Source organism: Anas platyrhynchos, chromosome 12, assembly GCF_047663525.1.
Source record: "Anas platyrhynchos isolate ZD024472 breed Pekin duck chromosome 12, IASCAAS_PekinDuck_T2T, whole genome shotgun sequence".
NCBI classification, from domain to species: Eukaryota; Metazoa; Chordata; class Aves; order Anseriformes; family Anatidae; genus Anas; species Anas platyrhynchos.
Genome location: NC_092598.1, coordinates 973,985 through 995,356, shown reverse-complemented (window position 1 = coordinate 995,356; position 21,372 = coordinate 973,985). Strand labels below are relative to the sequence as shown.

The window sequence follows — 21,372 nt, the reverse complement described above, 5'->3', positions numbered from 1 at the left end:
AGCTGGCGATGCGAAGCTTTCTGTGTGTGCTTCAGGTGAGGTATCCATGTGTGAGTGCATTAGCATGGAAAAACATGAAAGAAAGAGGAATGAAGTTCAAGGCTGTGCGCCGTGGTTCTGCAGCCCCAAGCTGTGCCTGGGCACAGGAGGTCTGTGGAGGTGGTGGCTGCTGACTGCTGACCTCGCTGCAATTCCTCCTAGGTTGGGCACCGCAGTGTTACCGAATCTCAGCAGATCTCTTGTATCAGACGAGGCCCAACCACAGCTCACATTGGTACCATTTTTTCTTGTGAACGCTGTGGGCACTGGACAGCACGTCTGTAAATCCTTGGTGGCTGGGTGCCGGGATGCGATGCCTGCCCCCGCCGCATGCCTCTCCCTTTCCTGGTGAGTTTGGCTCCTGTAAATCTTTCAGTGTCCTCAGCTGTTTTGCGTAATTCAACCTAACAAGAAGCAATGCTGAAGGATGTCACATGGGTAGAAGAAGGAAAACATTGGATTTTGCAATAATTTCTGGCTTGCCCTGCTGTACGCCAGCAGTTCTTGCCATTGGAAGAATTTTTTTTTGTACCCTTTTATGTAAACACATCATGTTAAAAAAGGCAAACTATAAAACGTTAAAAACCCTGCAGGGTATTAAAAATACCAGCCTCAATGCATGTGTTCATTCCTTTCACTTTCTTTTTAGATCACTAGTGTTGGTACAAAATGAGCTGAGAGAAGGAGAGAATTCTAATTAGGTTTAAAAAAGAAAAAATATGGCAGTTTATTTTGAGCGCATGTCTGATTTGCAAAGGCATATCCCATTTCAGATGCAGGCAGAATGAATCATTATTACACATTTATCATCATAAAAATGCTTATTTGGATTTTTTTTTTTTAAGAAAAGGAAAAAAAATATAAAAAGGGCAAAGCAAAGAGCCATCTCTGAAGGGCAGTTATTGCTTGCCCTTGCTTGGGAAAAAAGGCTTTCTCAATGGGATTACGTCCCCGCTCATAACCTATCAGCCGTCTGATCAGAAATTCATAACGCAGGCCATCCATTTCCAGCTCTGCGAGGGCTGCATGATTGAATTTAAATAGGCAAATGCCAGACTTGAGCTTTGACATTCTCTCTGTCTCGCTCAATCTTTCTCTTTCTCCTGCCCTCCCGCTCACGGCGCCTTTCTTCCTCCCTTCCTTCCTCCTCCTCTCCGGCGCTCTCCTCCATTTCGCACCGGCCTGGCGGGGGCTGCGGGAAATGGAGGCCGGCCGAGGGGGAGCCACACGGGGACAGCAGGTCACCAACAGGCGCTGTCGTGCTTCCATCGGGACAGAAAAATCTCTTTATAAAGCCCCTCGCTTCCCCCCCCACCTCGTTTAAAAAAGAGGCATTTCAGCACCTGCTAATGCCTGCGTCCTCACCCAACCCGCCAGGGCTCTGTGAGCCCCAGGCCCCTCAGCTCTGCTCTTTTTCCTGTCCTGAGCATGGCCAAGAGGCGGGGGTGAGCTGCAGAGCTTGGGGCGCAGCACGAGGGCTCAGTGCCCATGGTGGCTCTGTGCCTTCCCTCGCCTCGCTTCTCCTGCAGGAGCTGGCACACGAGCGGCCCCATGGCAGCACCCTGCCTCCTGCCCCAAACCACCCCAAAATGAGAGGGCTGGCGGCCAAGTTCAGGGCACTGCAGTGATGTTTTCATTACTTTCTGCCCTCCTGGGCCTTCTATCCCTTCTTTGGCATGTGGATGAAGCTTTGGCCCACATCCTTGCTGTGAATTGTGCTTCAGATTGTGCTTTTGCAATGCCTGCCCTTCAAACAGCACTTTGATGCTCCAGAGCCCGCATCTGCACCCAGCAGGGCTTTACTCCCACGTGCAGGGAGCGGGCTGAGCTCCGGGGTGCTGCCAGCACCAGCAGGGCTGCTGTTTTCCACTTGGCGAAGCTGCTTTGATGATAGCTTTGGGATTTTCTCAGCATTTTTTTTAAAATCTTTTCTCCACAATACAACTTAAGACCATGGGTCTTTAGCCCCATGTTCATTCCATCACTTGAGTTTTTCTCAATTGCTGATTTTCTAGCCCCAAACTCAAGTTTCACTGAGGGTTCTCCTCAAGAAAGGCATTGAGTATGGGATTAAAAATGCTGTAACATGAAGGATCGACCCATTTGTCCCTAATGTTTCCCAGAGGAGAATCACCTTTGTGGTAACAAACAGGTCCTTTGGCTGTCATTTGAATTTCCCTGACTTCAGCTTCTTGCCACCAGCTCTTTGCTTGGCCTTGCAGGGTGAGGGACACGTTAGTGCTTGGTGCTTTCTCCCATGTAAGTATTTATTCCATGGTAATCATCATTTTTCGGCCTAATTTTGATAAATGAGGCAGATTCAGCTCCTTAGCTCTTAGCTCGTCGAATGGGCTCAGTTTAGCAAATGATCCCAACTGTTCTGTCTTATCCCCATCATTTCTTCACTGCTCCAAAACTTTGTGCCATCTTTATCACCAATTATTTTTTTCCTAGTTATTATTAACCTCAGGATTCCAAAAATGGTGCACAGCCCTGGGTCTGCTGAAATCTTTCCTGTGCCTCTGCTTCCCCACTGAGCAGCCGCTCCATGCCCAGTCCCCCCTTTCCCCTGTCCATGCCAAGGAGCGGCACAGCCGGCACGGTGCTTGTGTCCCTGTGCCACTGGTGCTGCCGCAGCCACTGCTCCTTGCTAACATCTGCTCTCCACAAACCCAAGTGCCAGCACCAGATAACACGTGCACCCCTCCCAGCTGCTAAAACAGGCTGAATCCCAAGTTAGCTTTCCTAATTTAACCTGAATATTATTACCAGCATCTTCTTGCTATACTGCGACTTGCATTTCCTTTTGCATCAGCTCCCATCTCTGCACGTGCCAGGACCGAGACCCACTGACAATGCACATCAGCAGAGTTTTGGAGATTGTGCCTGTTTGAATCACTGTTTAATTTACATTAACAAACTGTTCAGTGCCTTACTGTTCTTCTTTGGTAAGTTTGTCAAAATCCTTTTTATTTATTTATTTATTTGAAATAGGACCTGTTTTCTACGTTGTATTTTCAGCTTTGCCACCTTCATTTCATTGTGGGTTGAGATTTCTGTGTTTTCTTTCATACTTTAAAAACTGTTATCCCTAACTGTGTAACTATTTTCCTGCTGTCTTTAGCTTTCCTTACCCACATTCTGCTGGCCACAGCTTCTTGTTTATTTTACTTGTTATCTAGTTCCTTTGTTTCCATTTGTCATCCCGGTTTTCTATTTTAATTGCTGACTTTATATTACTAATAAACCAAAATGGCTTTTAGTCAAAGTTGTCACCTTTCTACATTGTTAAATCAATTTTTTTTGGACATTTGATATGTTTCTTCCATGGTTTGGGTTGATTTTCTCTTAAATCCTTTCTTCTGATCAGTTTTAAAATAACTTCTGTAGCTTTGGGAAACACCATATACACATTTTTTTGAATGTTGATCTGCATAATTGGGTTAATATAAGGTGAAAGTTCCTGAAACACTGTCTTCAAGTTTCCAGATGTGAGTTATTTGGTGCTAAACCAGTATATTCTTTACTTCCAGTGCCTTGAGTATGAACTTTTGTAGCTGAATGGCCTATCCCAAATTTAGAGGAGGAGGGTATAAAGCTAGGAAAGGAAATTATGAATTAGTTAATCATTTTGGCTGATGGGAATAACCTTCTACTGAATCACAGGATTTGCTTAATAGAATAAAAGAAAGAGGTGATAACTAGCAGGTCTCAGTGGGAAGTGACTCTGAGAGTATGTTATTACCATTAGAAAAAAATAAGCAATGTATACCCAAGAGTTTGTTTTTTTTCTTCTTTTCTGTAGGTTGTCAAAATAGAATAAGTGCTGATGAAAAATTCTATGTTATATGACTTTTGATGAAGGCATGGCAAGTCTTTCTTAAAAACACACAACAAAGTTTGGCTCTTGGTGATCTCTGCTTTCTGTAACAAATTAATTAGAAAAGATGTTTGTCAAAGATAAAAACTCCTGTTTGGTTTAGGGTTTCATCTTACATATGCTAATGATCCAACCATGCATAAAGAGAAACAATAAAGCAAATTGGTCTTGGGCTGCTTTCAAAACAACACCTGTGGCTGCTGAACTTGTTGTTTCGGAGATGCCCAAGTACGCGCGTTCCTCCTGCGGGTGGATCGTGCACCATCTCTGAGCTGCTCTGGTTCTGATTCAGGAGGTGGGAGCTGTAATGCTCCTATTCCCTGGGCCTTTAGAGCGTTTGTCTGAGACGTGTCTTGTGGAGTCTGGCAGGAGAGACAGAGTATTTTGAATCTTGAGTAACGGGTGTATAGTATTTTAAAGTTTAAATATAGTATCTAACAAACCAATTCCGGTTAATTACCTCAAAGGTACAGAATCGCAACTATGAATGTAGCAGTGAAATGCAGAAGTAGAAAAATGTTAAGAGAATAATTTTAATACAAATTTCCCTTAAAATCTTATTTGAGAGCCCAGCTATTTCTGACTCTTGCAGAGGCACTCTCGTTGATGATACCGGGTAGAACGGCAACGTTTGTGCTAATCCCTTCCCCAGGGAGAGCGCTAAAGAAAGTGGCAGTGGTGGAGTGAAAGGCAAGCGTGGCTCCTGATCAGCTGAGTGCGAGACAAGCTCAGTTCACACGGCACATTTCTTAGTTTCTTTGAAAACCAGCTGAAGTTTTTAATTCTTCTAAAAGAAAACCAGGTCTTAAGGTTACGTTTATAACCAGCCGGCGTCACCAGTGGCCCTCCTGCACGATCGCTGCCACGAAGTGGTGTGGGTGCCGTACTTGGACTCTGTAGCCAACCATTCGGGGGAAGCACTGCTGGGACTCCTGCCTCAGCTGGTTCAGCCCTCGGTTTTACGGAAGCAGGGTCTTACCAAAGTGCAGCTGAACTGTGCTAATTGTATTTTAATTTAATGAACATTAAGCACTTGCCACTGATAGGGGATTCCTATTCAGCATGCTCTTCATCTCTCTAGGCATTTAAAAAAAACAAAGATATGGAAAACAGGCACAACCTTATTTGATATAAAGTTTACAGAACTGCATACAAGTATTTATTTTTTATATTTACACAATCATTTTTATACAGAGCACTATTTTTTAAATAAAGTTAACTTTCTTTTGTTACCTCAGTGCATTCAGAAGGTAAAAAGGAGCTTGGTAAGACTGAGCTGTGATGGAAGTAGACATTGCAAAATAAATTGCATTATTACCCTCCATCATCTAGAAGGGATAGCTGGGGTTTAAATTGTCTGCAAGATTCTTTAAAAATATATTGCAGTATTTTTTTTTTTAATGACCATATGTAGTTTTGCATTATTTTTGAGAATATTTTTCTTTGTATACATTTCCACGTCTTTGTATAAAAACCGACTTCACCATATGCCACGACTTTCTAGCTTATATAAACTATGGAGTAGAATGTATGTGCTATGTGTATATTTTGTATTTTTCTTCAAAGATGCAGTGCCAAAACCCTTCTGTATTTACAGTTCCAGGAATAACCATCCAATCTGTAAGAACATCTATGTGGTAGTGCATGAGCCTTGTCATCTAGCAGCTATACGAGCAAGCTGCTGTTTAAAGGGAAAGTTTCTGTGCTTTCGTGTTTGAAGATGTAAGCACGAGAGTTGCAGATAATGCTTAATTGACTGTCTGTTCTTAAAATGCCCTTCTTGGTTCCCTTTGAGAGATTTTCTGTTTATTTCCTATGGGTTATATATCAAGTCACCGGATGGGCAGAAGGAGAGGGAGGAAGCTTTGGAGAATTAGGCTGAATGCCGTGGTTTCATGCTCTAAATACTGAGTAGTGCAATTTCTTGCTGGTCAGTGACTGACATGAGTGCAAGTGCAGGAGCAGCTTGTGACCTGTGGTGTTCCCCTCCCCACTGCTGTTTTAGTTGGAATTTTTTGTTGTTGTTGTTGAATTTTACTGGGATATTTTTAACTTGGGGCATAACACTACAAGACACACTTCAAAGCAAAAGTTGTTTATTTTTCCATTTTTTTTAGGCCACCTCCTACAAAGACATTCACTCCTGCTTTGCCTGGAGCTTCTGGGTGGCAGTGGTGGGGAAAGAACGGGGGGACTCCTCGGCTGGGTGGCTCAAAACACAGTCAGAAAGCCAAAGTCATCACCGAGAGATTTTTACCATTTTTTATTTCCCAGTATCTTTCAACAGCCTCAGAAGTAACAAGAATAAAATGGACGCGTGTGTTTTCAAAGGCATCTGCGTGACTTAAGAACACAAGTGCCATTGAGTTTCAGGAGGATTTGTGCTGTTTAGGACTTGTTTATATAGGAAAGTTACACCTTCCACACCAGTATAGTTCTACGGATGGATCACTTCATCTGGAATAACTGGCTTTTTGGGGTTAGTTTAACTTCTTCAAAACACTGTAAACTGAACCGCTGGCTCCTGAACTGTAGTCTATAGAATTACACTAAACAGTAAAATTTATGAATGAGTCAGTTCTGTGCGGTTACGCAAAGTGACTCAAAGAAATTCCACGACTGGGTAGTGGTCTCTTGGTCCTAACTTTAAGAACCACTGAACTAAATAAAATAAAGACGTTCTTATTCCAAATTAAGGTTATCTGGGGAGTTGCAACTGTGTGTGTTTCAAGTTCATGCCTTTGTTTTTATTAAGGTAGCCCTCAGCTCACCAAGGATTTTTGAAATCCACTCAGAATTTCTCTGCACCATTTACAGAGCAGAACTACCCCTAAAACTTTTATGAAAATAGCAGGATAACAGTAATACCTAGCTGATGTGGAATATTTTAGATCTTAAAGTGATTTTGAAAGATGAGCACACTTATGCCATCTTCTAATTGTAAAATTGCAATATTCACTATACGGTTCTAAAATTTTTAAGCAACAGCAACAGAAAAAGGAGCCATTATTCTGTATGGAATTCACCATTTATGGAGCTTGAGTTTTTATTTTGTTTTATTATTTTATTTTATTTTATTTTATTTTATTTTATTTTATTTTATTTTATTTTATTTTATTTTATTTTATTAAAACAGATTTTTATGCTGATGGCTATTCAGAATTATAGGATGATCCTTAGTAAAAATTTGAATATCATTATTTTTTTTTTCCCTAACAACTAAGTCTTTTACACAGTGAAATGATCTTCCCTGAAAAAAAAAAACTGACAAAGAGCAAAGCTCATCACTTAGATAAATTAAATGCCTTCTTCCCTATCACTAGCAGCTGTAACCAGTGATGATTTAGCTATCTATTTAACTATCTGTAGGCTTCCTCTCATGGAAGCAGGTCACTTCAGTAGGGGTACAACCAGAGATTGGGTTTGTTTGCTTCTTCATTAGGACAAACACTGAGCGGATTAGTCGTGTCCTTGGCTGGAACCTGGGGTCTTCTCCAGGAGCTCCTCTATTCTGCGCAGAACTGCACAGGTTGCCCATGTGGGAGTCTCATGTAAACAGGATTAATCCCCCTAACCAGGTTGCTCCTGCGGATGCTTCAGTACCCCCTGATGCTTCCCAGCTTTTCCTTCCAGAGTTAACACGCTGCGGGTTTCTTCTGGGGGAGCTGGGTTCAGGCTCCTGTTCTCCGCAGCTTTCACGTCTAGCTTTAATTCACTGGGGGTCAAACCCCCAGTTGTGAGCTCTACTTTCCTTCTGTTCATTTTCTGCAAGCTATCAAGTATGTCTGGTTGTAAGCGAAGAGGAGGCTAGCATTTCCATGATTTCCAGACCTGGACTGCTGGACAGCTGCTGGTGTGTATTTTTCTGTGTAGCTGGTTTTGGCAGCATTCAGATGTTTGAAAATGAAGACCTTACATTTTTGTGGCTGCAGTGTAGTCTCGGATATGCCACCACATTCTTATTATTAGCACTCTAAGAGCATTTAGAGACCACAGCCAAGATCAGTGTTTCACTATATAGACACCTGAACTTGTTTAACCTACAATTTTCCTTTTTTTTGAAGTCAGTGCCAAAACTCACTGGTTTGAGAGGAGCTAAAATTTCACTCCCTATCTTGCAGAGTTTTAGTTTAAATAGCTAAACCAGATGAGTCATGGGAGACATGAATTACTGTCCTCATTCTGCAGAATTATTAAGCAACTGGCCACAGCTCAGAAGGCAGCTGGTGGCACGCCTGCAGGCTGGACCAGGACCAGCTCCTTCACCCCCGGGGACGTCCATCTTCTCTTGTAGGTTTACATTAAAAAGGGAGAGCTAACAAAAACCAAATCCCCCTTCATAATTTTCATTAGGACACATAGAGAGGCTCAATATATTTGGGTGTTTTTCTGCATGCTAAAAGCCTTCTGAGCTGTTTTTTAATAATCAAGAATGATATTGCTTAGAAAATTCAGCAGATAAGTCCTGTTTTGTATAAAGCAACCTAATATTCTGATTCCCCAAAGAATGGCTTAAAATGCGTACATGTATTTGTTATAGATACGTTAGTTACAGATTTTTTTTAAAAGAAGTTTTATCTGTTTGTCAGTTGCTATTATATTTGGAGAGCAGGAGAAGGGAGGTACAAGAGAGTTACAGCAGGAACACTGCAGAGGTGCAAAGTAGCTGCAGGCGTGCTGGATGCCTGCGATACGCACACGCAGGGGCTTTGCGGTATGGAAATTGGTCCTGCTGGGGCTGCAAGGCTGTGTAACCACGACAGCTGCTTCACGCTTCTCTTGTCCTCTCCTGCCCTTTTTCCCAGGTGAGAGGTATTTGTCCCCAGCCGCCTCTCCTCTCCGTCTTTGCTCAGTTAGCCGAGGCCTGTGCTGGTCTCCGGTCTCTGGGAGGGGGGCACAGCTCCCTACCCAGCTGTTAAACCTTCGCCCTCCTCCATCCAGACCTGGGTCACATCTTCTGCTTGGGCCACTTGCCACCTGCAGGGGACACCGGTCCAGGAGGCTCCTGACCCTGCTGGTCCTCACCGCAGCTCTCACGCTGCCGAGCTCGGCCATCAGTGAGTGCACCTTGAAGTTGGAGAGCGGGGGTTATTCTGTTACGGGCTTCCTACCTCAAGTTTTGGTTTGCTTGTGCTCCGCAGATAGGCACATCTATGGAATTACACACTAAGCACCTTCTGGCAAAATAGCTCTGATGTGAACGTGATCATCACCCGGGCAGGACTCAGCTGCAGCCGCCAGCCGGCACTTCCCCACCTCCTGCCTGCCCGGTGCAGCGGCTGCACAGACCGCGCGGCCTCACAGCCGGCACTGCTGAAGCCCACCAGATATCAAAAAAGCAGGAGAAGCAGGTTTAAAATGAATAAAATGTGAGACATAGAAAAGCCAAGATGGCAAGACAGCCATTTAAACAGTCAGTCTAAACAAGAGGTATGGAATTAAGCGTGGAGCAGGTTAACCACTGCTGTGTTTAATGTGGCAGATACGGCACCGATACAATCCGGTTATATAAGAAATAATTTTGGCTGTTGTTTTTATAATTGTGTTTTTGATGTCGGTTCAAGAGAATGTTCAGTGTTACCGAGAGAGCTGCAGGGGATTAGAAACCCTAGAGTCAAATTGCTCTTCTTTGGATGCCTAACTTTGCCTGGGTTTGTAAGGAGAAATAATACTTTTTATGGGATCAGCTGGCAGAGCTGAAAAAATTGGCATGCTATTGAGATCAGAGTTTGGCAATCAGTTTTGAAAATTGTATTTTTAAATCCAGTAGAGTGTTGTCACGGTTCTAATACTCTCGTTACTTAAGCTTTACCACCTGAAGGCTGAGCACAAGAGCTGCTTAACACAGCCCTGTGAGTCTCCACACCTTCGATTTTACCCCCAAACTTTTGGAGATTACAACCGGAATGTAAAACATTACATTTGTTGCTATTATCGTGGCTTACAGGACGGGTACTTGATTAAAAATATGTATATGCAGCTGTGTTTTTATAAAAGTACCTTTATATTTGGGCATACATAAATGTAGAGCAGTTCTAAATATCTGCAAGCTCGGTTGCTGACAGGACTAATTTGGCTACTTTTGATGACTCACAAAATTAGGATGCCAGAAAGGGAACAACTGAGAGAGTCAGTAAGGCTCCCGGTTTGCCTGTTTGTCCAGGTATCCCTTTTAATTCCTTGTTTATATTTGGCACTATCAAAAATCTGGGTTTCATTTTCCTGTCTTAGCCGGCAGTTATCCCTTTGCTCTGAAGCAATACTTCTTGTTTGCTAGTTGCTGCCATAAATGTATGTTGACATTTTGTATTTAAACACGCTTTGTATGCCTATGCTAAAGCCTCACTCAGCCCGGTTTTGCGATAGGCACAGAGTTAGCTTTAACCAAGAGTTATAAATCCATGCTCAGACGCTGTTTGGGCTGCGGTTCCAGGATGATCAACGTGTGCGCACACGGAGCATTTCCAGTGATTTGATGGTTTTCAATACCTCCCGTGAGAAGCAGCTCTCACCATGCCTCTTTCAAAGCTCTGGGTCATCTTTGATCTACTCCTAGACTATTGGCTCTCCAGTGACCACTAGATCAGACTCGTGGTTCCAGCTCTGCCTGCTGTGAATCCGTGACACCCTGAGAGCACAGCGAGCGCAGCAGCCTGGCCAGCTGCAACCCTGCCAGTTGGGTGCCACGACACCCAGCCTCCAGGGGAGCTGCTGGCACAGCGTGCTGCTGGCAGCATCCTGCATCTGGCGGGCAGGTCCCTCGGGATGCACGGGCTGCTCCATGGCACGTGTCCTGCGGAACCAGGGCGCTGCACGGAGCACGAGCCAAAAACTCGCTGCAGCCCACCCTGTCCTCCTGGCACGCACAGGGCCCCTCTGCTCCCACCACGGGTGGTCTGCTGGGCTGCTGGGCTGCTCCCTTCAAATCACACCCACTCCTAGGGCTGCTCCTTGGTCGCTCAATGGTCACGATATGCTCCTCCGGCGTATTATGGCAGCTACATGTATTTCATCACATTACTATGCATTGATTCCTGCTGTCATCCCAGGTCTTCCCAGCAGCTGCCCACATTAACCTTTCAGAAGAATGGGTTGTCTCTGAACTTGCAGAAACAAAACAGTCAGTGTGGACAGCTAAAGCATTGCTGTGGCTCTTGTGTTCTCTTAAGAATTCTCTCAAATCCCTCCAGTAACCAATTTCAAGGCATCCGATGAAACACCAAGAGAGAAGCAAAGCCTCCTTGGCTTCAGAAACAATCCCTGCCTCTGCCAGCCCACTATGGGCTGCTAAGTGGCGTTCTGTATTTACCCGGAGGATCTTATTTATCATCGATCACTATTCACAGTGATGTCTCCAATGTTAATTCGGATGTGCTACACGAAATTAACAACACCCGGGTTCTGTTATTGCTGCTCCCCTGCTGGCCGGGCCCAGGCTGCAGCAGGGGCTGGAGGATCCTGCTCTGCCGTGGGACGGCCTCTCCAGCCCTTACGGTGACCGAGGTTAAAATGCCTGCCCGTGAAAACCGATTCGGAGATGGCAGAATATTCTGTACAAGCAGCTCAGCCCATTTTCCATAGCGTTCGGTCTGCTAAGTGCCAATGTAAATCCCAGCACGGTGGCTGCGCTGCCACCCTCGCAGCTGCCCTGCAGAGGGGCGGCCGGCTCCAGGGGCAGCTGCAGCACCTCTCTGGATTTGCTTTGGGGAAGCTCGCGTGGGCAGGGCATGATGAACATGGCTTTTTTTCCGCCTACTCCTATCTCGGAGTTTTACCTTTCCCTGCAATTGCTTTAAAATGTGAGAGCCCAGAGAATGCAAAGCAGCTCCATATTTTGACGCCCTTTTCATGTTGTCTCGCAAGAGCAGATTCATTTTGCAGCAGGTCTTTTTTGTTCCCGGCCTCGTAATCCATGCTATCTGCCGTGGTGGGGTTTTTTGTTTATTTGTTTTGTTTTGCTCTGCTCTGCTCCCCATCGGATGCTACCGAGAAGCGTTTTGGAAAGGTTTCTGTCCCACAAGGCCTGCCGCTGGCCACAGCCTGACCTTCCCCGTGATGGCTCACGCATTTCCTGTTTTCTGACCGTTTGCCATGGGGGAAAAAAATCTTATTTTTCTAAACCAGATTTTATTTTTGAAAACAGTTCAAATAATAAATAACAACCTATTAACCCAGCATGCTTTAATGCTCAGAATCTTAATATAAAGACTACAGAGAGCACAAACATAACATTAAAAAAATCGTGCACAGTTATTTATCCTGCCCAGCTCCTCTCCCCCATAGTGAATGCAAGCTGTCTCTTTAATAATGCAAAGGAGTAGTAAATTTCAAGCTGAGGATGGGCAATAACAAGGAGAGTTATTTCCACAATGCCCCAGTGTCAGCTGAGTGGCTTAGGAGCGCACCTTATTAGTTCTAACAGGCTGGTTAGCATTGGGTCACCTCTGCGGCTCGCTCCCCAGCAGGGTCACTCGTCTCCAGGCTATATTTGGGAGAGGGGGAAGGGAGGCAATATTTAGAGATTCTCTTATCTCCCAGCGTTTTTAGCGCTGTTTATTTTTATTTATCCCCCCTCGCTCCCTTTTATGCCTTGCCTTTCTCTTGCCCTCTCTCCCACCCAGTGTATCTTTGCAACCTGCATAAATTCTGTGCTGGGCAAACCCCTCCCCTGTGAGAGCAAATTAAAGCAGAAACCATGTAACCGGGGTTTTTCATCTGTATTTCTTTTCAGAAGAGAAATAATTCAAATTAATCAGGCTGTGTTTGTGTACGGACAAATAACAAAGTGCATTAGGAATTTTTAATGAAAGCGAGCCCAACATGGTTGCACTTCCAATTAAGCATGGCTGTAGCACCACTGTCCTAAATAAATGCACGCGTGTGTGCAGGAGCTGCACGCGCACACAGGGCTACGCTGAAATGCCACCTCTGTTTTTAGGGCCATGGAAATAGTTCTTAGGATTGGTCCTTTAAAGAAAGCTCACTGAGGCATCTTTTAAAATGAATGTTCATTTTTTCCTAACTGAAATGTATTAAAAGCTGCACATTATGGAAATGTACGTGCGGTTTTTTATATGTTCCTATCTCCATCAGCCCCTTCCCTCCCCCTCCCCCACCCGCCAGTTCCCATCCAAAAATGAATGCAAAGAAATACTATTAGGCTGTCTGGTTATGTATTTTTTATGAGGCCATACAAGACACTGCCTGACCTCGTGCAGCTCATGTTATAACCACATTGAAGATGCTTTTCATTTGGGTTCTGCTTTTCAGCCTGGATGACCTCTATTAAATAAAAAAAAAAAAAGAAAAAAATGGCCTAATATGTGACCCCTGGGACTAGTCGCTTCAAGGATTACATTTAATTCATATGATAATATTGAAATATAATGTTTCTGTCTCTAATGTTTTGGATGTTTTTTCTTTCTTCTTTATTTCAGGGACCCTTTGAGTCTTGTCAAAGAATTTTTTTTTTAATCAGTTTTGGGTGGAGGATGAGTAACTCACGCTCGGTGGTCAGATTCTTAAAAATCACCTTTCTTCCTTTGGAAACCAGGCGTGAATACAAAGCACCACGTTTCCCACTCTCTTTGAAGGAGGAGAGAAACAAAGGCAGAGAAATTATTTTTGATAAGGAAGCGTGCCCACCAAGGTCTGGCCAAAATAAAGAAGTGCTCTTTGTTTTGGCGTTTGCTTAACCAGTTGGTAGCCACTGACCTGCTTTCCTCGCCCTCGCTCAGCCCCGTGCAACTTGGGTGCAGGAGCAGAGCTCCCGTTAACTCCTTCGCTCTCCCCAGCTCCTATTGTCTGCCCTGCACCGCCGCAGCCCCGTACAGTGGCGAACACACATGGAGTTACTGTACAAGCGCACACGCAAACACCGCTCCTGCGCTAGCTTCCATAGCCCCTGCCTCAGAGAGAGCAGCTCCCACTGCTGCGGCGTGTGATCTAACATCCAGCGCTCCTGATAGACACCGCATATTTCAGGGGTTTATAACTTCTCCATAAAAACGTACGCTGGGATGAAACACGACGCGCGACGGTTCAGCTTAGGAGCAAATTTGCCTTTGCCAATTGCAAAAATAAATTTGACTGTTCCTAAATATTCTCTGTGCAGAAAAAAAATCTTTAATAAAGTGCCTTTTTTTCCTGACCCCCTCACTGAAATCATGTTGTGAGGTGTACAGTGGAATTCAGCAATCAGTCAGCAATCAGATCTAAGACCTTGCACAGGGGAGCGACGAAGCCCTTAATCATTCATGGTAATGACACGTTTGTAAAAAGGTGCCATGTGTACGCACCGTGTATTTGCAGCAAACATTTAATGCAAGGCTGTTAAAAAGTGGATGCGATCCATGGAGCGGTGGCGTGCTTGGTGCAAGGGATCCGAGCTCCTTGGAGGAAGCGGGCAGGCTGGGGGCAGAGCCCGTGCTGCCCAGGCTAACAAAAGCTGTGCCTCTCACAACAATGGGCCTGCGCTCCTGGCCACCCTCTCCGTAAACGCGGGGAGGCCAATTTGGTATATTTGCAAGGGGACGCATGATTTTGTTTTCCCCCCTTTTCCCCTGCTCTCGTTAGAGCCATGCAACGTGGAAATTAATTTGTGCAGAAGTGCACCTCGGTACCGGCACTGCTGCAGGGAAGCAGCCCCAGCCAGCACCGCGTGGCTAAGGCTGAACCTGGATGCTCAACCATTGTGCGAGCTATCGCAAACAGTGCTGCACGCCACATAAAACCTCGCGCTCCTCGGGTGTCTGTGCACACGGAGGAACAACAGGGCAGGTTAGGGATGGAGTTTCCACATTAACTCCGAATGCCGTTGCGTTTATTTGCGTCATAGGCTGAGCCTCGACAGTTTTTGGCGAAAATCTAATTAGCGACATGTACGTGGCCCTGCGCGCGCCTGTATTACATGTATATGCATGCCAGCGTTTTGTGTAGGATATTAAAAAAAATATAGAGGCTTTTGGCTCCCTTTTGTAAGGCATTAAGCTGTGACCCTCCCCTCCTCTTTTCCCTCCCCCTGTAGCCCTAGACTTCACGATGCCCTGACTGCTAGCTTAACATGGAGTTGTCTTTTTTATTTTTTTATAAACCCAGTCACAACACCGAGAGAGGAGGAGGAGGAAGGGAGAGAAAGGGAAAACTAAAAACCCTGAAGGATGGGTCTCAAAAATTCTAGCGGAACCAGGGGGAATTCCTCGGAGAGCGGGAGCCAGCCGGCGGAGGTAAGGCGGTGTGTGCGAACCCTTTCTTTGCTTTCCCCTCTCTGCCTCCCGCTCCCTTTTTGGTTATAAATTGCCGTTCCTCGGCGGAGCAGGGAGGGAAGGTGGGTGGAGAAGACACCTTAACTTCTTGCCTGCTTAAGCAATCTGGGAACGGAGCTCATGTGAATATGCAAATGGGCGCGGGGCTGCGCCGTCACACGTGCGCGCTCCCCTCCCTCCTCCCGGCGCCGCGGCCGCTCCTCGCCGCCCGCTGCCCCCCGCGCTCCGTGGGGGCGCCGGGGCCGCGCGGGGGCCGCGTGGGGGCCGCGCGCACCCGGGGCCCGGCGGCGGCCGCGCGTGGGGGCGCGGGGCAGGGCGCGGGGCAGGGCGCGGGGCTCCGGCCGCGTGGCCGCGGGAGGCGCGAGGGCCGGGTCGCGCGTGGGCACGGGCGGCCCCCGGTTGGGGGGGGGGGGGGTGCGGGCAGGGCCGGGCTCAGGGCGCTGCCCCCCGCCGGGGCTGGGGCCGCGGCTCCTCGTGGGTCCGACGGCGGCGGAGAGCGCAGCCCCCGGTGCTGGCAGGAGCGGGGCTGCGGCACGGCCCCGGGGTGTGGGGGGGAGCCCCGGCAGCAGCGCTGCGTGTGCCAGGGGGGCAGCGCCGGGCACGGACCCACGTAGGGGTGGGGGGCACCCGGGTGGCGGTGCGGCTCGGTGCCCACCGCGAGTGTGCGGCAGGACAGGGGGAGAGCCGGGAAGGGCGTTTTTGTGATGAAAAGGGGAATCTTTTATTGGAGGGACGTTTTAGGAATTTACAGTCAATGAAATTTAATTTTATCCTGCGCCTTTTGCTTTATCCACGTTTTAATAAAACGGCCGTAAGGAATAAAAATACCACGGTGATTGCTGAACAAAGCAGATCGCGGGCGGGCGGCCGTGGGGCTGAGCGCGGTTCAAGAAGCGAGGCTGCGCTCATCCTGCCCCTGGGCACAGCAGGGTTGGCAGGGGAGAGCCATTCAGGTGGCCATACACACCCAGTAACTGCAGGATTCATATTTCATATTCTGCAGACACAAACTTTCTGCTGTTGTTTTTTTCTTTTTTTTTTCTTTTTTTTTTTTTTTTCTTTTTTCTGTGTTTGCTTACCTGCTGATTGGGGTGCACCTGGCGAGCTCTGTGCTCATACACGGCTATTCTAGAGCGAGGGAAGCTGCCGCAGAACTTGAGTGCTGCGTGCGGTGCCTGCCAGCAGCCGCGGTGCCGTAAATGACCACTCACAGGTCTGCAGAACGTCACTAACATTAATTCACTGAAAAAAAAAAAAAAAAGCAAAGCACCTCTATTAGTTTTTCTTAGGTATTACCAGGGACTTTAAAAGGATATTCTAATGGGATAACTGTATTCACTAGATTAATAAATAAATAGAAAATCCCTAATTCTTTCAAGGGGTGGGGCTGGGGAAAGTGGATGAAAGTGACTCACGGTTAACCGAATAAAAATCCTGCGTTGAAATTGCCTGATTGATCATACTGTAGTGCACTAAGAGACAACAAGACAAAGTCGAGGAGGGAAAAGGCAGGAGCATCAAGAGAAGAAGTGCAGTATAACCCTATTACGGCAATCCACAGGGTAAATCCACCTGTCCGTATGGCCTGGTTCCTAAACAATGGCCAGGCCGCCACCTCTTGCATTTCTGTGCCACCGAAGCACCGTGCTTGCCTTGGGTTCTTAGGAATCTCAACTTCTAAAGCGTGGTGCCGACACGTGCTGTGTTTTCACCTGACCCTTGGTGTCTCGGTGCTGTCCGGGCACCAGCGCCCAGCCGTGGGCCTGGCCTGATGCACGTTGGCCGTGGGCGCTGCATCCCAGCTGTGGTGGCAGCGGTCCTCATGCCCAGCCTGGGCCGGTGGCACGTGCTTGGGATGGCCAGGAGCCACTGCTGGTGCTCACATGGCAGAGGGGCACGGGCAGCAGTGATCTCCCTAAATTGGCAAAGCATCGAGGCTGGGTCACCTTGGCCCACGTTGCGGAGGAGCCCCTGCTGCCCCACGGCCGGGAGCGCCGGTGCTGGGGAGCGCGCGCACGGCTTCTGCTTGCCTCGGTCCTCTGTGCCAATAAAGAAGAAAGGCAGGGATGAGGATTGTTGCTATTGATCTGCCCAAGGGGATCATTAGGCATCAGTATCAATCTACAAATCAGTGGGCCTGTGTTACTTGCTTGGGCAGTCATTGCCAATTTGTTCCTATTAGATGGCCGAGCCCGGAGGTGTTTGATGAGCAGATTGGGTCTTTATCTCGGCACTGGAGAGCACGCAGGCTTGCAGAGAGACAGGGCAGCTTCGGAGCGTTTCTGTTGTTTGTTTGTTTTCTTCTGCTGAAATCTGGCTGCCTTTTTACTGCGCTGTAAAGAATTTGTATGGGCTGAATATGTTTCTGGTTTATATATAGTTTTTCATATCATCATATTAAACATATTGAGAGTTAAGGAGAAACTATTTTAAAATAATCCACTCTATTTTATTTGGTATGTTTACCAGCAGCACGCTCTATAAAAATACATATTCATGCCAGATTCTTTTGTTATCCCTCCCAGGTCAGACCGAACACTAGGAACACAAACAATTTTTCTTTTGCTATCCCAGTGCCCGCTCCTAGGGATTTATCTAGTTACTGTTGGTGAGATGACCATTCCTGCAATATTTCCCTCTGTGATTTAATTAAATAAGCCATGAATTAAAGCTTGCTGATAAGATTTTATTTTTAAGCATTTTTTACATTTTTATTCTGACAATAGTCCTGACTTTCTGTATGTATCAATTTGATAGTAATCCTTTTCTGAGGATAGCTATGCAGAGTGTTTTAGAACAGTCTCCCTCATCTGCATATTTTCCTTATTTTATTTTATTTTAGCTTATTATTTTATTTTATTCTATTCATATTATGCAAAATGAATGAACAACAAAATTATACAATTATAGAATAACGTAACTTAATGCCAAAAGATGGATTAAAACAGTTTATATGAATGATCTGATCTGACATCAGTGCCTTGTTATTTAGTGCAAACCTTGATTTTCAAGTGTTTCGTTTCACTCCTGACATGAGCATCGTGCAGTTTAAACATCTGTCCAGCCGTTAAAGACCCTATTGATGCTTGGTTATTGGATTTCTAATTTTCAGGTTTCGTCAGGGGGTTTAAGAGACTATATGAGTGTTTATAATTTCTAATGAGTTTAATCTGTAATTTGTGCCTATTACCTGTGACTGTCAAATCGCTTTCCCAGTATTCGGTCTGTAAAAATTCAAAATAAAGAACTATGGGCTTCTAAATAACCTAAAATATTTGTCGTATCTTTTATGTACAAATATATGTGCAGTAAACAGAACTATACATTCTTATTCTGTTTGAAGATCAAGAATGATTTTAATCCTGCATATCTACTGCAATCACAATATATTATCTAAATCCAAGTTTCTTTGAGGACTTCTTGGATATATGTCACTATTTCAATTGAGATAAAATAGTGTATGTTTTAGGCCACTGCAAGGCTGATTATTGCTGCGTGATTAGTATTTGATCAAATTCCATCCTTTTTTTTTTTTTTTTTTTTTTCCTGAGACAATTCAGCTCCTCCACATCTAGGGGAGAATTCACCTCATTCTGTCTGACAAGTGTTCTGTTGTTGAGCAGTCGATCACATCTATGTAAACATACATCTGCTTGCTGTATGAGTTTTGGAAGCAGAACAGTTTTAATTTATCATAAACTTCATATAACTCATTAGCTTTCATCTTTACGTCACATGGATAGAAATGAGTTTGGAGTGTACTCAGAGGGTTTTTTTCTTAGGAGTTTGCTGTACAAATATTTATGGACATTTTCCTTTGTAGTACAGATTCCAGTTGAAACAGCTATCATGCGATTAACAGCAGATTTCGACTTAAGGAAAAGGTTGCCAAAAGCTATTGTTTATTTAGCCGTATGGCATTTTGCATTGAAATTTGTTTTGCTACTATTTGTAAAAATACATGACTCTCCTGGGAGGAGAGATCAGGATTTTTCCTGTGCTCTGGTAAGGAGGGGAAAAAAGGCTCCCAGAAAATTAAATATAAGTCTGTTTGTATGTATGAGCATAACTTTGTAATCACTGCATATTCTGACTATTTTCAGTGAATGAGGTCTGTTGTTGCCCATTCAGAAAACACATATATGGAGATTTTATTGTGTTTTTTGTTTTAAGGATAATAATTTGTCTCTGAGTTCCCCTTGTTTATGTTTCTGTCTATATCTCTTTCCTCTTCCGTGTTTTATTTAGTAAGGCTTCATCTGTGAAATTTCTCCATGAAACAATTGATACATTCTCAGCACGCTGTGGCGAGTGAAAAAAAGCCCCTAGATTAATGGTCAGTGTCTCATACACACAAATTTGTGTTACGATACTACAGAGAAGCTGCGAATTACTGACAAGATCTAGAATAATTCCTAATGCTGTCGAAGGCTTCATTTTCTCCTCCGCATGATGGATGAGGCATAAGAAGTGCTTTCTGAGATCGTTAATGTGCATCATTCTGTTAAGTGTTATTAAAGTCCGTCTGTCTTAGGCAGCAGAAACAATATCTTATCCCTTATTTTGTCTCTCTCCCTGCTAAACTACAACTGCAGATCCTGTCTTTTACTAATGTGGCCTTTTGTTGGTGCTCTTCTTTTAATGGCTAGTTTATACCGGAGCATTTAGGTTGGTTTTAGGATTGTATTTTCCCTTTTAATCAAAATATTGGCTTGTTACATGGGAAAGTGCACATAATTTCAAGATTATACTCTCTGTAACCTGTAGATAATAAGAAAGATGTGGAAGATCTATGCCAAATGTTATATGTAAGCTTAGAAAATACGGGTGAACTTGGATGCGGAGCCTGTGCCTGTGCGATGGGGCAGGTTGGCCGTGCAGTCCTGCCCGGCGCAGCTGGAAGCGAGCAGAACGCCTTGAAACCGAGAAGAAAATGGTGTGGAGGCACACGGAGCCTTTCCCCTCCCGACCTGACTGCGGGGCGTGCGGCTCGGCGTGTAAAATAATGCTGGGGACGATGCAGGCGCTCGGCTCGCCTTGCAGAGGGACGAGTCGTGCAGAAACCTGCGAGCGGGCGCCTGGGAGCAGAGCAGCTGCGGCTTCGTGCTCGGGGGGCGTTCGCCCCACGGCCGCCTCCTGCGCGCCCCACGTGCGGCCGGGCCTCGCGCGGGCTGGGGGCGGGCGGAGCAGGGAGGTGGCCAGGTACCGGGCCCAGATGGATCGCGTTAAATCAAAGGCAATTTCAACCAAACAGAAGAATGCACTTTAAAGGTTTTTAACCTTTCTTAAGAGCCAATTTTTCCTTAAGCCCTGTGATAATAAAATACAATATAATTTATAGAGCGCTTTCCATGGGTATGCATTCCTCTCTCTCTCTTTTTTTTTTTTTTTTTTTTTTCTTTTTGGTACAGTCAGATAAAACGTATCCAACAACTGGGGCGATCATCAAGAAAAAACAAAACGCAACTGATCATAAAGACATTTAGAAATGTAACATTCCTTTTAAAAGAGAGTCAGACATAGTTGGAAAGCCTCACTTATATACTTTTAATAGAATTACAGAAGTGTGATGCACAGCTGGTAAAAGCTCAGTCATCCACAGCACAGCTAGTTTTTGAGTATTTAATTTTATATTTGAATAATTCTCCAGATCAGGCTATAATCATGAATGTCATATAAAAGATTTTTTTCATAAATTACATTATTTCACAGATGTGCAAATACTTCTGCGAAAAAAATTACATTGATCAGTTTTTAATACCCCCCTGTCTCACCCTTCAGTCAAAAGAAAAAATAGCTTTTTTCCCATCTTTGTCTTCAGAAAGGTGCTAGATTGTAAACATCTGAAGGAAATGAAAGGGGGTTGGCCAGTCCACCCCAAATTCTTTCCAGATTTTCATTCCTTTCACCAGCAGCCTTCTGTTCTTAGAGGAGAGGGAGGAACAGCAAAAGAAAGAGAGAGAAGATGTCTCTGTTTCTTATTAAAATTTAAAGTGAACGGCATTGCTGTATTTTGCTAATTTCCAATCTGCTAATTCACGGGGCGCTTCGCAGGGAGCAGTGGTGCCGGCACGGCGTGGCCCCGCGCTTCGCGGCCACGAGCGCTGGCGGCGGCTGGGGTCGGCTCTGGGGGGAAGCCAGCAGGACACAAGCCATCTCCGTGCTGGCTTTGCTTTGCTTTCCAGAGAA

General features: G+C 45.4%; 1 long non-coding RNA gene across 1 annotated transcript in view; it reads left to right on the top strand.

Annotated features, from left to right (window-relative positions):
* LOC140003511 (uncharacterized) overlaps window positions 1–18,455 on the top strand; it is a 31,207-nt gene extending 12,752 nt beyond the window's left edge. The window contains exons 2-3 of the long non-coding RNA XR_011812306.1: window positions 15,017–15,144; window positions 17,366–18,455. This is a non-coding gene — a long non-coding RNA (uncharacterized lncRNA). The remainder of the gene's footprint in view (window positions 1–15,016; window positions 15,145–17,365) is intronic.
* Window positions 18,456–21,372: the final 2,917 nt, after the last annotated feature.